Here is a 17,500-nt window from a genome sequence, read left to right as displayed (position 1 = left end):
GGTGTTGAATTTTGTCAAATGCTTTCTCAGCATCTAATGAAATGATCATGTGGTTCTGTTCTTTCAGTTTGTTTATATAATGGATCACGTTGATGGTTTTCCGTATATTAAACCATCCCTGCATGCCTGGGATGAAGCCTACTTGATCATGGTGGATGATTGTTTTGGTGTGCTCTTGGATTCAATTTGCCAGAATTTTATTGAGTATTTTTCCGTCGATATTCATAAGGGAAATTGGTCTGAAGTTCTCTTTCTTTGTTGTGTCTTTGTGTGGTTTAGGTATAAGTGTAATTGTGGCTTCGTAGAAGGAATTCGGTAGGGCTCCATCTGTTTCAATTTTGTGGAATAGTTTGGATAATATTGGTATGAGTCTTCTATGAAGGTTTGATAGAATTCTGCACTAAACCCGTCTGGACCTGGACTCTTTTTGGTTGGGAGACCTTTAATGACTGCTTCTATTTCCTTAGGGTTTATGGGGTTGTTTAACTGGTTTATCTGTTCCTGATTTAACTTCGATACCTGGTATCTGTCTAGGAAATTGTCCATTTCCTGAAGATTTTCAAATTTTGTTGAATATAGGTTTTTATAGTAAGATCTGATGATTTTTTGAATTTCCTCTGAATCTGTAGTTATGTCTCCCTTTTCATTTCTGATTTTGTTAATTTGGACACACTCTCTGTGTCCTCTCGTTAGTCTGGCTAAGGGTTTATCTATCTTGTTGATTTTCACAAAGAACCAACTTTCGTTTCTGTTGATTCTTTCTATGGTCCTTTTTGTTTCTACTTGGTTGATTTCAGCTCTGAGTTTGATTATTTCATGCCTTCTACTCCTCCTGGGTGTATTTGCTTCATTTTGTTCTAGAGCTTTTAGGTGTGCTGTCAAGCTGCTGACATATGCTCTTTCCTGTTTCTTTCTGCAGGCACTCAGCGCTATGAGTTTTCCTCTTAGCACAGCTTTCATTGTGTCCCATAAGTTTGAGTATGTTGTATCTTCATTTTCATTAAATTCTAAAAAGTTTTTAATTTCTTTCTTTATTTCTTCCTTGACCAGGTTATCATTGAGTAGAGCATTGTTCAATTTCCACGTATATGTGGGCATTCTTCCCTTATTGTTATTGAAGACCAGTTTTAGGCCGTGGTTGTCTGATAGCACGCATGGGATTATTTCTATCTTTCTGTACCTGTTGAGGCCCGTTTTTTGACCAATTATATGGTCAATTTTGGAGAAAGTACCATGAGGAGCTGAAAAGAAGGTATATCCTTTTTCTTTAGGATAGAATGTTCTATAAATATCCGTTAAGTCCATTTGGCTCATGACTTCTCTTAGTCTGTCGACATCACTGTTTAATTTCTGTTTCCATGATCTGTTCATTGATGAGAGTGGGGTGTTGAAATCTCCCACTATTATTGTGTGAGGTGCAATGTGTGTTTTGAGCTTTAGTAAGGTTTCTTTTACGTATGTAGGTGCCCTTGTATTTGGGGCATAGATATTTAGGATTGAGAGTTCATCTTGGTTGATTTTTCCTTTGATGAATATGAAGTGTCCTTCCTTATCTTTTTTGATGACTTTTAATTGAAAATTGATTTTATTTGATATTAGAATGGCTACTCCAGCTTGCTTCTTCTGACCATTTGCTTGGAAAGTTGTTTTCCAGCCTTTCACTCTGAGGTAGTGTCTGTCTTTGTCTCTGAGGTGTGTTTCCTGTAGGCAGCAGAATGCAGGGTCCTCGTTGCATATCCAGTTTGTTAATCTATGTCTTTTTATTGGGGAGTTGAGGCCATTGATATTGAGAGATATTAAGGAATAGTGATTATTGCTTCCCGTTATATTCATATTTGGATGTGAGGTTATGTTTGTGTGCTTTCATTCTCTTTGTTTTGTTGCCAAGATGATTAGTTTGTTGCTTCTTCTAGGGTATAGCTTGCCTCCTTATGTTGGGCTTTACCATTTATTATCCTTTGTAGTGCTGGATTTGTAGAAAGATATTGTGTAAATTTGGTTTTGTCATGGAATATCTTGGTTTCTTCATCAATGTTAATTGAGAGTTTTGCTGGATACAGTAACCTGGGCTGGCATTTGTGTTCTCTTAGGGTCTGTATACCATCAGTCCAGGATCTTCTGGCCTTCATAGTTTCTGGCGAGAAGTCTGGTGTGATTCTGATAGGTCTGCGTTTATATGTTACTTGACATTTTTCCCTTACTGCTTTTAATATTCTTTCTTTATTTTGTGTGTTTGGTGTTTCGACAATTATGTGACGGGAGGTGTTTCTTTTCTGGTCCAATCTATTTGGAGTTCTGTAGGCTTCTTGTATGTCTATGGGTATCTCTTTTTTTAGGTTAGGGAAGTTTTCTTCTATGATTTTGTTGAAGATATTTACTGGTCCTTTGAGCTGGGAGTCTTCACTCTCTTCTATACCTATTATCCTTAGGTTTGATCTTGTCATTGAGTCCTGGATTTCCTGTATGTTTTGGACCAGTAGCTTTTTCTGCTTTACATTATCTTTGACAGTTGAGTCAATGATTTCTATGGAATCTTCTGCTCCTGAGATTCTCTCTTCCATCTCTTGTATTCTGTTGGTGAAGCTTGTATCTACAGCTCCTTGTCTCTTCTTTTGGTTTTCTATATCCAGGGTTGTTTCCATGTGTTCTTTCTTGATTGCTTCTATTTCCATTTTTAATTCCTTTAACTGTTTGATTGTGTTTTCCTGGAATTCTTTCAGGGATTTTTGCGATTCCTCTCTGTAGGCTTCTACTTGTTTATTAATGTTTTCCTGTGTTTCCCTAAGTGTGTTCATGTCTTTCTTGAAGTCCTCCAGCATCATGATCAAATATGATTTTGAAACTAGATCTTGCTTTTCTGGTGTGTTTGGTTATTCCATGTTCGTTTTGGTGGGAGAATTGGGCTCCGATGATGGCATGTAGTCTTGGTTTCTGTTGCTTGGGTTTCTGCGCTTGCCTCTCGCCATCAGATTATCTCTAGTGTTACTTTGTTCTGCTATTTCTGACAGTGGCTAGACTGTCCTATAAGCCTGTGTGTCAGGAGTGCTGTAGACCTGTTTTCCTCTCTTTCAGTCAGTTATGGGGACAGAGTGTTCTGCTTTCGGGCGTGTAGTTTTTCCTCTCTACAGGTCTTCAGCTGTTCCTGTGGGCCTGTGTCTTGAGTTCACCAGGCAGCTTTCTTGCAGCAGAAAATTTGGTCTTACCTGTGGTCCCGAGGCTCAGGTCGCTCGTGGGGTGCTGCCCAGGGGCTCTCTGCAGCGGCAGCAACCAGGAAGACCTGTGCCGCCCCTTCTGGGAGCTTCAGTGCACCAGAGTTCCAGATGGTCTTTGGCTTTTTCCTCTGGCGTCCGAGATGTGTGTGCAGGGAGCAGTCTCTTCTGGTTTCCCAGGCTTGTCTGGTCTCTGAAGGTTTAGCTCTCCCTCCCACGGGATTTGGGTGCAGAGAACAGTTTATCCGGTCTGTTTCCTTCAGGGTCCGGCGGTGTCTCTGGCAGGGGTCCTGCCGCTCCTGGGCCTTCCCCCACGGGAGCCCAGAGGCCTTATACAGTTTCCTCTTGTGCCAGGGATGTGGGCAGGGATGAGCAGTGTTGGTGGTCTCTTCCGCTCTGCAACCTCAGGAGTGCCCTCCTGACCAGGCGATTGGGTCTCTCTCTCACCGGGTCTGGGAGCAGAGAGCTGCTGCGGGCCGGGATCGAGATTACCTTTCAAGCAGAAGATTTGCAGACCTCTTTATTTGATGGAACCTGTTTTACCTCCCCTTGACCAGAGGGGTCTTCTCCAACAGATTTGGAGGAGAATTGGAAAGACTTGAGACCTGTAGGATTGGGAATTAACATTTGAAACTCTTTTCGAAACTCTGTGGGACAGAAGAGTGAGCAATACTGAGACGTCAGATAAGGAGAGACTGCCACCTCTGCCCACCTGTTTCCCACATCCCTACCCCAAGAGGAAACTGCATAGTGCCTCTGAACACATGTATATAGGAGCAGTCAAGCTGCAGGAGCCCTACAGTCCGAACTTCATCTGGATCAGAACTACTCCAAACAGCATCCTACACCCAAATCTCCTGTGGGGTTGGTCAGTCTGAGACCATCACAGGGACAGAAACGCCTGAGAACTCTGCTCACATTCCTGACTAAAGAAAAAAACAAAAACAAAAACAAAAACAAACAAAAAAAAATCACCTAGCTCCATCTGGGCCTCCTGTGCATAGGGAAATAGGAGCAGTAGGATCTGGACGTTTCTGGTTGTACTTCTCATATAGAGCTGAAAGTCAACCTGATTGTTCCATATTGTCTGTAAACAAATAATTTTCTGTGCCTTGGAAAGGGTTTAAAATATTTTCATTAACTTTTGATATGAAATTAGTTAGGACTTTGAGAAAAAGGGGCAGAGAGGCCCTAGAACGTATGTATTTAAAATTCTTTTGCTTTCTAGAGTCTAACTTAAGTTCTTTGTATATTTTGGATATTACCCACTATCAGATAAAGGATTGGTAAAAATATTTTCCAAATCTGTTGGTTACATTTTGTCCAAATGATGGTGTCTTTAGCCTTACAGAAGCTTTGCTGTTTTATTAGGTCCTATTTGTCAATTTTGAACTTAGAGTCTACGTCATTGGTTTTTTGTTCAGGAAATTTTCTCCAGTTCCCTTGTGTTCAAGACTCATTCCCACCTTTTCTTGTTTTAGTTTGAGTGTTTCTGGTTTGATGTGTAGGTCCTTGATTCACTTGTACTTAAGCTTTGTACATGGCCATAAAATGGGATAATTTGGATTCTTGTACATTCTGACTTACAGTTGAACCAGCATGATTTTTGGAAAATGCTATGTTTGTTCCCTTGGTTTTATATCTTTTGCCAAATATCAAATGGTAGTTGTGTGGGTTCATTTCTGGGTCTTCAACTCTATTCCACTGGTCTATCCATCTGTCTCTGTATCAATACCGTGCAGTATTTATCACTATTGCTCTGTAATTCTGCTTGATTTCAGGGGTGATGATTCCCCCAGAAGTTCTTTTATTGTTGAGGATAGTTTTTGCTATCCTGGCTTTTTCTTATCCCAAATGAATTTGCAAATTGCTCTTTCTATCCCTGTTAAATAAGTTAGTAGGAATTTTGATGGATATCGCATTGAATGTGTATATTTCTTTTGGCAAAATGGTCATCTTTACTATATTAATCCTGTCAATCCATGAGCATGGAAGCTGTTTCTATCTTCTGAGATCTTCCTCAATTTCTTTCTTCAGATACTTGAACTTCTTGTCATACAGATCATTCACCTGCTTGGTTAATCTTACACCAAGATATTTTATATTATTTGGAACTATTGTGAAGTGTGTGGTTTCATTATTTTCTTTCTCAGCCTGTTTATCCATTGAGGAGAGGAAGGCTCCTGGTATGTTTGAGTTAATTTTATACCCTGACACTTTGCTGAAGTTATTTATCAGGTTAAGAAGTTCTCTGGTGGAACTTTTGGGGTCACTTAAGTGTATACTATCATATCATCTGTAAATAGTGATATTTTGATATCTTCTCTTCCAATTTGTATCCCTTTGACCTCCTTTTGTTGTCTGGTTTCTCTGGCTATGACATGGTGGCCTGTTTTGAATAAGTAGGGAGAGAGTGGACAGCCTTGTCTAGTCCTGATTTTAGTGAGATTGCTTCAAGTTATTCTCCATTTAGTAAGATATTAGCTAGAGGTTTGCTGTATATTTCTTTCACTATGTTTAGAAATGGGCCTTAAATTCTTGATCTCTCCACGACTTTTATTCTGAAGTTTCATGCCCACCTCGTCCGGCAAGGAAGACACAACAAAGTCCGATTTTTCTCTACAGCCTTTATGGCAGGACCACCTCTTTGGTGATACAGGGACCTCTAGTGGCAAAAGCACTTGCTTATATACACAACAGGCTGTGGCTATGCTAATTATCCTTCAGGGATTGGCGGAGAATGAATCACCCCACTATCACCCCTGCTACTTTTTCTTCAGGGATTGGCAGCGCATGAATTCCTCATTAGTTTATTACCATCCCATCGAACTGACGCCAGGTGCAAAACCCGCACATATGCAGTATCGTTGATCACCACAGGAGGGCACGGATCACCTCATTATCCTATAGCCACCCTGGCAATGGGACAAGCCTGCGCATGCGCAATAAATCGTTTTCTACCAGACGGGACTAGATGTAGGCACCATTAATGTTTTACCTCAACACTCCCTACACTGAAGTGTTGTTGAATTTTGTCAAATGCTTTCTCAGCATCTAATGAAATGACATGTGTCCTTATCTTTGAGTTTCTTTACATGTTGGATAACATTGACGGTTTTCTGTATATTAAATCATCCCTGCATCCCTGATCATGATGGATGATTGTTTTTTAGATTCGGTTCGCAAGAATTTAATTGAGTATTTTTGCACCAATATTCATAAAGGAAGTGGGTCTGAAGTTCTCTTTCTTTGTTGGGTCTTTGTGTGGTTTAGGTATAAGAGTAATTTTGGCTTCATAGAAGCAATTTGATAGTACTCAATTTCAATGTTGTATACTAGTTTGCACAGTATTTGTATGAAGTCTTCTATGAATGTTTAATGAGATTCTGCCCTGAACCCATCTGGAACTGGGTTCTTTTTGTTTGGGAGATCTTTAATAACTGCTTCTATTGTTTTAGGATTTATGGGGTGTTGAGATAGTTTATTTGATCCTGATTTAACCTTGCTACCTGGTATTTGTCTAGAAAATTCTTCATTTCCTCCAGATTTTTCCAGTTTTCTGTATATAGACTTTTATAGTGGAATCTCCTGATTTTTGGAATTTCTTCAGATTCTGTTGTTGTGGATCCCTTTTCATTTCTGATTTTGTTAATTTGGATACATTTGGATACCATGGGTTAGTCTGGCTAAGGGGTTATATATCTTCTTGTTTTTCTCAAAGAAACAGCTTCTGGTGTTTTTGATTCTTTGTAAAGTCCCTTTTGTTTATACTTGGTTCATTTCAGCCCTGAGTTTGATTATTTCTTGCTTTCTACACCTCTTGGATTCACTTATTTCTTTTTGTTCTAGAGCTTTTACGTGTGCTGACAAGCTGCTGATATAGGGTCTCTCCTGTTTCTTCTCCCAAGCATTCAGAGCTATAAGTTTTCCTGTTACACTGCTTTCATTGTGTGACATATGTTTGGAAATGTTGTATCTTCATTTTCATTAAGTTCTAAGAAGTCTTTAATTTCTTTCTTATTTCTTCCTTGACCAAGTTGTCATAGAGTAAAGAATTGTTCAATTTCCACGTATACGTGAGTTTTCTGTCATCATTGTTATTGTTGAAGATCAGTCTTTCTGTGTGGTGATCTGATAGAATGCATGGGATTTTTTCTATCTTCCTGCATATGTTGAGGCCTGTTGAGTGACCGATTATATGGTAAATTTTGGAGAAGGTTCAATGAGGTTCTGAAAATAATGTATATTTAGGATGGAATGTTCTATAAATATCTGATAAATTAATTTGGTTCATAACTTCTGTTAGTTTCTCTACATCTCTGTCAAATTTCTGTTTCCATGATCTCTCCAGTGATGAAAGTGGGGTTTTGAAATCTCCTACTATTATCTATCATGTGAAGTGAAATGTATGCTTTGTACTTTAGTAAGGTTTCTTTTATGAATGCAGGTGCCCTTTCATTTGGAGTATAGATACATATGATTGAGAGTTCATCTTGGTGGATTTTTCCTTTGATGACTATGATGTCATCATCCTCTTTATCTTCCTTAGAAAGTCATGTCCTTCCTTATCTCTTTTGTAAAGACTTTTAGTTGAAAGTCAATTTTATTTGATATTATAATCTAACTTCAGCTTGGTTCTTCAGGCAATTTTCTTGGAAATTTGTTTTCCAGCCATGTACTCTGAGGTAGTATTCATCTTTGTCTCTGAGGTGTGTTTCCTACTTACAGCAAAATGCTCAATATTCTTTATGTATACATTCTGTGAGTCTGTGTCTTTTCATTGGAGAATTGAGCCCATTGATCTTGAGAGATATTTATTTTTCTAGTTAGAGGTAGAATTATCTTTGTCTCTCTTTTCATTTCCTTGCAAGGAAATAATATCCTTGTTTTGGTATGATGTATTTTCTCTCCTTGTGTTGGAATTTTCCATTTATTATCTTTTGTAGGCCTGGATTTGCTGAAAGAGATTGCATTTGGTTTTGTCATGGTATATCTTGGTTTCTCTGTCTATGTTACTTGACATTTTTACTGGATTCAATACCCTGCTCTATCGATTTTGCTCTCGTAGGGACTATTTGATATTTGTCCAGGATATTCTCACTTTCATAGTCTCTGGTGAGAAGTCTGGTGTAATTCTTATAGGTCTCACAATATATGTCACTTGGAACTTTCGCTTGCTGCTATTAATATTCTTTCTCTGTTTTGCACATTTCGTGTTTTGACTATTTTGTGATGGGAGGAATTTCTCTTCTGCTCCAATCTATTTGGAGTTCTGGGGCTTCTTGTTTGTTTATGGGCATCACTTTCAATAGGTTAGGGAAGTTTTCTTTTTTAATTTTTTGATGGTATTTACTGCCCCATTAAGTTGGAAGTCATCTCTTTCTTCTATATCTATTAACCTCAGGTTTGAACTCTTCATTTTGTCCTGGATTTTCTGTATGTTTTGGTCCAGGAACTTTTTGTTTTTACATTATCTTCATCAGTTGTGTCGATGATTTCTATGGAATCTCCTGCCCCTGAGATTCCTCTTCTATCTCTTGCATTTTGTTGGTGATTCTTGTATCTATGTCTCCTTGTCTCTTCCTGTGTTTTTCTATCTCCATCTTTGTCAACTTTTTGCTTTTTTTATTATTTCTATTTCTATTTTCAAGTCATTCACCTGTTGGGTCATGTTTCCTGCAATTCTTTCATGGATGTTTGTGTTTCCTCTGGAAGGGCTTCTACTTGTTCACTTGTGTTTTCCTGCATTTTACTGAAGGAATTCTTTAGGTTTCTCTCAAAGTCCTCCATCATTACCAACAAATGTTATTTTAAATCTAAATCTTGCTTTTCTGGTGTGTTTAAATATCCAGTATTTTCTTAGGTGGTATAACTGGGCTCTGCTGATGCCAAATAGTATTGGGTTTTGTTACTTAGATTTCAAGCTTGCCCCTGGTGTTCGTTTGTCTTGCTGCTTCTGAGAGTGACTTGACCCTGTTGTAGTCCTCTGTGTCAGCACTGTTGTAGAACTCTTTTCTTGTTTTCTTTCAGCCTTTCCTGCGAACAGGTGTTCTGTTCCCATATGTGTAGGCACTCCTGGAGACCTTCTTCTAGCTCTAGGAACAGGCAGGAATCAAATGATCATGACCCTGATTGTTCCTGTATGTCCTTGCCCTCCATGGGTAAAGTTGGCACTGTGCAAAACCCTCTTGGGCCTTTATGGTGGAAGGCCCTCTGACTTCTCAGGAATATCCACACTCCGGAGGATCCAGCACTTTCAGCTATGGGATTGAATACAGGGAACTGTTTGGGCATTCAGTGTAGTCTTCGGTGCAGACCGGAATCGTGGGTACCAGAGGCTGACCGTTCCTATATCCCAGTGTCCAGGAGCACTGTTCAATTTCTCCTTGCATCAGTGATGAGGGCTGAGGTGCTCATGTGTCAATCTTAACTGCAGCCTCAGGATTTCCTGCGAATTATTTTTATTGCACAAATTTAAATGTAAATATGACATTCTGGTTCTTGAGTTGGTTTTCTGGAAATTTAACTGCAAGAGGAAAGGCCTCACTCTCTAGCTAGAGAGCTACCTATACAAATACAGAAATTACTAATGAAAAGGAAATTTCTTTAAAAATATTTCAAATTATAAAAGTATTCCTTTTCTGTGTTAGCTGTGGGAAGGTTGTTTATTTGTTTTTGTTTGTTTGTTTGTTTTAATTGAATATGGAGAAATATGTACAATACATCAAAATAAGTGTGAAATGCCTAACAATAGAATACTCTTCATTCCAGCAATTTTTCTACAAGAGCAGAGTCCACTGAGTGGTCAGTACAATAGACCTCCTGCTTCATAATTGTCAGAGCTTTAAGTCTGTCTCATGTTCTCTCCACTTGGATTTTTATAAATTTTTCATGAATGGGTGCAGATCTAATCTAATAGATCTAATAATCTAGTATACCTAACTATGTCGTCTACCCCTTGAGAAAATTTTGTATTGTTTTGCTTTTTGTTGTTGTTGTTGTTGTTCGGGGAGCTGTGTTTTTCATTCTCCACAATAGAAAATTAATCTAGTGATCAATTAGTGAATAGAAATGAAAATTATCTGTTGTGTTGAGAAATTTCCCAAAATAGAGTTTACACAAAGGTAAGTCTAAAATGTTTGTGGGTAGACATGCACACATGCTCATGTCCCATGTAGCTGACAAGCATTCAATACCAGATCAAATTAAGTGATTTGGGAAATTAACTTAAATTACACAGAAGCAAACTCATAGGGAATACATTTTTTACTTAGCTGCATTTATAAGTTACCAAATGGTTGAAAAGGATGTAAATAAATACTGTTATCCTTCATTGTTGTTTATACTAACATTTTAATTCATGTACAATCTCTAAGTGCTCTTTCTCTATTGTGTTTCTCTGTGTGTCTCTCTCTGCATGAATATATAGGCACACATGTGTATGTGGCATACAAGTGTGTGTGTGTGCGTGTGTGTGTGTGTATGTGTGTGCATGTTGGTGTGTGTCTTATATTGTATTTATGAACATATGTAACATGTTTATTTCTTTATAATTGGGAAATACTGAAACCCACATTTGATTTGTGGATTAACCATGTGCTGATCTACTCACATACCTCTGACATTTCATTATATCAAGTGAATAGAGAGAGAGCCTAACAGGCTGTTGATATCTCCTATTCTACTCTTGTCAGGTAAAAGTGGTATATTTTTGGCAAGAAATCCCAAACTTCAGCAAAGGCATATACACCCATCAAAACAGGAAAGGTCATCTTATTTGAAGGGGAAAGTTATCAGACTGTGAGAAAAATGATTTTGCCTCATCTCCAATATTTGAGGGATATGAGACTGAACTTCAGAAGATATAACAGGAAGGGACAGGCAGAATCACTAAGGAGCCACAGTAAACTGAACACTGGAGCTTCTCATTACATGAGAGCTCATGGAATGGTAAGGATGGTAAACATAATGATAAGAACTTTGCAGTACATACTCTGACTCCATATAAGGCTACAATGTGAAGAAGATGTGAAGTAGTCACCAACACAGTGCTAACAGCTGTGAAAAACAGATAACATTTACATTGTCAAAAACAGATAACAGCTAACATATTGAAGGATGAAGCATGAAGAGTTATGATCCTGTTTGGTTTATCCTTCTTCTCTTTCATGGCTCAGCTTACACTTCTTAAGATGTGTTTCTGTCCACATCATTATTTTGCAGACATTGAGATGTTCCCTACCTTTAATTCTATGTATGTGAACCAGTAACCATTTATTTATCCAATGATTATTTGATTTCAATTTATCTTCAAAAATGATGAGTCTTGAAGAAATGATACTTTTAATGTGTGGGTTTGAATATTCATAAAAACAATCAGAGAATAATCTGGACCCAACACACACACACACACACACACACACACACACACACACACACACACACACACACACAGGTTGGTAGGAGAGAATAACCTGTGGCATCAGGAAAGCATAAAGATGAGAGGGTTGATTAGTTTTTCTGTGTAACATTGATGACTAGTTAATGATAAGAATGGGTAAAATATTGAGATACACTCAAGGTTTTCTTTTCCTTCATTTGAATGATAGCTTGTGAAAGTGTACTTAGACCCACGGTAAACCTTTTGCATGAACTTCATTATTGCCAGGACTACAAGTTTCCACCATCTATTGTAACTATTTGAACACTTGGCTCAATGGTTAGCACACTTTGGAAAATCCCTTGGTGTCAAGAAAGTATTAGATATGAAATTCTGTGAGAATAAATCTTTTCTAAGCTTTGATTTTTGTGACTGCAGACAAAGACTTTGATTCTGATGTAACTGAGGCTCTACAAGTATGAAAAAATTAATATCTATCATCTGCAAGAATCCTTCTAATGGCTTACTGCTCTGTCTTACAGGAGATGAGTGTCAAGTGTGTCAGTTGCTATTTGTGTCAGGAGAAGGGCTTGTCTGTCAAATGCTTTGCAATTGCCAAATTCTCTGAGGTCCCTGGAGAATGCTTCCTCCTGTTCACCTTCATCCTGTTCTCATTGCCTTTTCTATCTGCACCAGTCCATCTCTACACACCCCCAGGTGCTTCTTTCTGGTGAACTTATGTATCCTGGAAAATGGCTACATGGACTCTGTCCTACCCAAATGTGGAGAACCTTGTATGTGAGATCCAAGGGCTCTCTTAGGAGGGATGTATCATAGAGATATTTTCCTCCACACTTTTTGGTATAACTGAGTGCTGCCTATTGGCAGTCATGTCCTCTGGCCACAGTGTGGCCCAGATTCACTATGCAATCCAAATGAGTCATGGTGTATGTGTCCATTTTCTATTATTTCATGGGGATTAGGTTGCCTTGTAGGGTTGGGACAAAATTACTTGAGGTCCAAATCTAAAAACCCACCAGTAGTTGATAAACTCTTGGTCTACACAGCAGTGACAACCATGTTGAACCACATCATCTATAGCATAAGGAACCAAGAAGTCAAGGAAGCACTGGGAAGAACTCTGGGTCTGAAGAAAGTTGATAATAATTAGGTGCATATTCTTTGAAAGAAAGAATACAAAACACTGTGCTCTTTCTGGCTGTCTTGAAACAATCTTTAAGAAACATAACTTTGTTTTAGAGTGTTCTCTATATTCACCACCATTCTAAATTGCAAACAATGGTAAAGTTTGCTTGCTATTAAATAACTTTAGTAGATTAGTACAGTACTTAAAGATTTTGATATGGGCAGAGTTTAAAGCACATGCTAATGTCTCAGGGGCCTTGAAAGTCCTCTGTATCCTTTCTTAGGTATTTGGAGATCTTCCAAGAATTACTTCTAAGTGATCTCAGCTCATTATGCTACAATTCCATATTCCTCAGTACATGTAAATAAATCGCATTGGACTGCAACTGCTAAGTAGTTTTCAGGTCAGTAAATTGTTAGCCTCTGCTTTTTGTGCCATTAGGTCAGTCCACATGTCAGATTTGGGCACCCAGGGCCTATGATTTTGGAACAGGAGTAATCTTTCGTCCCTTTCATCATTTCTAACAGAGTAGTGGAAAATAATTTCAGCCAGATGATTCTCAAAATCAACATCCTTATTTCAGATGAACACACACACACACACACACACACACACACACACACACACACTGGCATTCATCCACACATTATACAGGGAATTAACTGGGTTTACAAGTGACAGAATGCTACTATAGAAGGTCAGCTAGTGTCAGATAATTAGATTCTGGTTGTTATTCTGAAAAAAAAATTAGAATAGTGTATAAGGAAAGAAAAATAGAATTCCTTTTAAGTGTGCAGAAAATATGGTAGACTTTAAAATATAAATTACAATGACACTAAAACTAGAGTATTATTTTAGGCATGAGTCGCCCAAATAGAAAGACAATGATAGGATTCTCCTCAGACTCATTGTTCTCAGTCTAATTACAAGCAGTAAGGACCATTGAGGCCAGAGCGTTGGAAAAAAATTACCGAGAAGCTGAAAACAATGTCGAAAGTTTTGAAGAGACACACAATCTTTCCAAAGTCTTTAAGTAATTCTCCTATAACTTCCATTACTTTAAAAGGAAATACAAAAGAAAAATACATTAAAATATTTTTAACTACAAAAGGAAAATTATTTAAAATAATTCCATTGCTCCTTACTTTGGTGTTATTAAGATGCCAGTCATCCACCTAATGCTGAACTTAGATAAACAAAGCAGGAAACACTTTTTGGTATCTGTGCCAAGTACATACAATCTCGACCTAAAAGAGAAAAAACACTAGGCAAATCCAAATTCAGAGACATTCTACCAAAGTAATTATTTCACTTAAATGTGTGGTCACAGAAGATAAAAATAGTAATGAATTATCACAGAATAGAATAACCAAAGATATGTAATAATTAAGGTTTAAATGGATTTCTGAATTTTATACGGGCATAGAACATGTACAGTAGTAGAACCATTGTTTTTATGATTTGGTCAACCTACTGTGGTATTTGTAATATGTTAATGTTTTTCAATTATCTGATTTGTGAGAATAACTCATTAGATGGATTATGGAATATAAAATTGAGGAATTGTGGTACGATAAAAAACAGTACTGTTTCCTATCAACTAAATTTGATTTTCCTGTATATTTTGACTACAGCTTTATTTTTTGTATTTATTCATTTTATTAATTTATGTCTCAAACACTGCCCTCCTTCCTGTTTTCCCCACAAAGTCCCTTACCTCAAACCCCATCCTTTCTGATTTCTCCTTTTAAAAGAGAAAACAACAGTAGATATAAGGCATGTTTAGTTCCTGAATAGCTGTTTATTTGCCCATGTATTTGAAAATCTACAACACTGATAGTACAGACATCAGGAAATAGTTTCAAAAATGATCTTCAAAAATTAAATTCTCCAGTTATCAGCTATCAGCTATCAGCTTGACAATACTGGAAGAATCCCAGAACATAAATATCCTTGTTATATACATAGAGAAAAATGAAAAAGAAGAAAAACGGGTAGCAACCTTCCAGGATTCAACATAAGAGAGCCTCAGTTCCTGTAATGTATTCTCCTTGATTTTACAGAGATTATGGGCTAATACCTGGAAATGAACACCTACAAAATCCAACTACAAACTAACCACAAACTGCTATATTTATAAAAGCTAAACAAATATGTGGAAAGTATTTTTCAGCTATATATGAGAATACTCTGTTTATTAATTTATATATTAATAAAATTTAAATTTTATTACTGCAAATTTTTACTGCAATTTTTTAAATAAATAGATTTTAGGTGATTCAGGAGATTGTTAACTTTTTCTGGGTTAGAGTGTATTATGGATCAATACAATGTTTATTTGACTGTGATTATCACTTTGAATATTCTCGTAAATCAAAGTATGTCAACCAGGAACTGCTCTTCTGTTTTTGTACTTTTTGTTGTACATATGTAAGTGTTTTACCTGCTTGTATATGTGTGCACCATATGCATGCGTTGTGCCCAGGAAGTTTAAGAGATTGTGAGATCCATGGTGCTGAAATTATAGCTACTTGTGAGCTGAAACATGGGAGCTGGGGAGTGGCCCCGGGTTCTCTAGAAGAACAGGTAGTGCTATTAATCTCTAAATCATTTCTTCATCTTCAGCAAGTGCCATTTTTGTAAATATAGTGCATAAGCTGACCTGTATTCTGCATACACCACTGTTTTCTCAAATGTGATAGTGTAATATTAAACACACAAACCCCCATACCTTCACACAGACACACACACACACACACACATACACACACACACACACACAATTGTTTCTTATCTTCAAGTAGACTTAGTTATTTTCATACTTATTTGTTTATTTATTCATTTTACATGCAGCACACTGCCCTCCCCCAGTTCACACTTCTCAAAATCTTTCTCCCAGCCTTTTCTTCTCAGATGACATTGGGACCCCACAAGGTTATCCCCTCATGATGCATATACAGGCTCTGTGATGCTAATCACATCCTCTGCTACTGAGGCCAGACTAAGAAGCCTAGATGTATCAATAGGGGTGGGGAGGTAGAGATCATATCCTGAAAGAGGCATAGAGCTGGGGTAAGAGAGATGCCCATGAATAATTGGGTGTTTCCTTAGCTGAGACTCACAGCGTCAGTGATATCTATCTGAAGAGCCCTCCTCCTGTAGCCAGAGAGCAACCAAAATGGAGTGATAGAGACACTAATTTTGACCCAAAATTTATTCTGACCACAAGAAATACAGGGACTGCGCATAGAGCACAGAGTGTGGAATGGTCAACCAATGGTTAGTACAGATTGAGACGTCCCCCATGGATCAGCACTGACACTATTAATAACACTCTGTTATGATTGCAGAAAGGAGTCTAGCCTGACTTCCCTCTCAGAGACTCCACTAAGCCACTCACTCAGACAGATGCAGAAACCCACTTGTCAAACCATGGGTGGAGCTTGGGGACTCTGATGGAAGAACAGAATGAAAAGGATTATGGCCTCTAAGGACATAGGCACTCCACAGGCTTTGTCTTCATGTGGGAACCGAACAACGAGAATTGGACTTTACAAAACATGTTGTCTTTAGATGGGATAACTGTTTCTTTAAAATTCATTTATTTATTTACTCATTTTACATCCCAAAATCGGTGCTCCATCTTCATGGAATGTCCAAACACATTGTCGAGGACACCTGTAAAAAGACAAATCTCCACATTTGCCACCTATGTCCTGGGGGCTCAGGTTCAGTCCATGTTCACTCCCTGATTGGTGGTTCAGTCTTTGGCAGACCCCAATAGTCGCTGTGAGTAGACTCTATTGGTCTTCCTGTGGAGTCCCTCATATCATCTGGGCCTCAATTCTTCACCTTTTTTTTTCAAAAGACTCCCCAAGCTCCAGCTAATGTTTGGTGTTGAATCTTTACACTTGTTTCTCTCAGCTTTTGGGTGGAATCTCTCAGAGGACAGTTATGATAGGATTCTGTCTGCAAGCACGATACAGTATCTTTAGTAGTGTCAGAGATTGGTGCTTGCCAATGGGATAGGTCTCAATCTGTGCTAATCATTGTTTGGACGTTCCTTCCATGTCTGCTCTATCTATCTTTGTCTCTGATAATCTTGTAGGCTGTGTTCATTTTGGATTGAAGGTTTTGTGGGTGTATTTATTTTTCTTTTTCACATCACTGGGAGTCATGCCTGGCTACAGAAGTGGCAAATTAAGGATCTGTATCCCCACTGCTAGAGTCACACCAATAAACATCTTGGGGATTAGCCTTTCCCAGGTCTCTGGCACTTCCTAGAGATGCCCACTCCACACTTCTGATTTCCATTCCCTCTTCCCTGCATTCCCTATACCTAATTCCTCCAAACCAATTGTACCTAATTCCTCCTACCCATTCCCTTCTCTCCTCCCCTCCCATTCAGTTTCCTCCCTCCCTCCATCCGCCTCAATATCTATTCTGCTAAATCCATTTTAAAGTCAATATTTAGGAAAATACACTGAGTAAGTATAGGAAGCATCCCATAAGGAATTGTGGTGGATGTTTAGGCAAGATATGAACATATTAAATTTTATAGAGGCAACAATTACTACATATATTGTGAGAAAAGAAACTGTCTTTATTACTTCCAACATGAAGGAAAACCATTTCTATATTCTATTAAGTTATACAAGGGAATATGTTAAAAGTGTTACACACATCACACAACTTTATTACTCTCTTACTTTGAAAGCTCTCTTTATTGCAAATATTTGCCCAATGAAAAGTACAAAGGTTTAA

The 17,500-nt window shown here is 38.0% G+C and overlaps 1 long non-coding RNA gene across 1 annotated transcript in view; it reads left to right on the top strand.

Moving 5' to 3' along the window:
- LOC134484354 (uncharacterized) overlaps nucleotides 1–17,500 on the top strand; it is an 853,788-nt gene that overhangs the window by 562,846 nt on the left and 273,442 nt on the right. The gene's annotated exons all lie outside the window — the stretch shown is intronic.

Source organism: Rattus norvegicus, chromosome Y (genome assembly GCF_036323735.1).
Source record: "Rattus norvegicus strain BN/NHsdMcwi chromosome Y, GRCr8, whole genome shotgun sequence".
In the NCBI taxonomy this organism is placed as follows: Eukaryota; Metazoa; Chordata; class Mammalia; order Rodentia; family Muridae; genus Rattus; species Rattus norvegicus.
The sequence above is the reverse complement of the archived record's forward strand: the minus strand, read 5'-3'. Positions and strand labels throughout refer to the sequence as shown.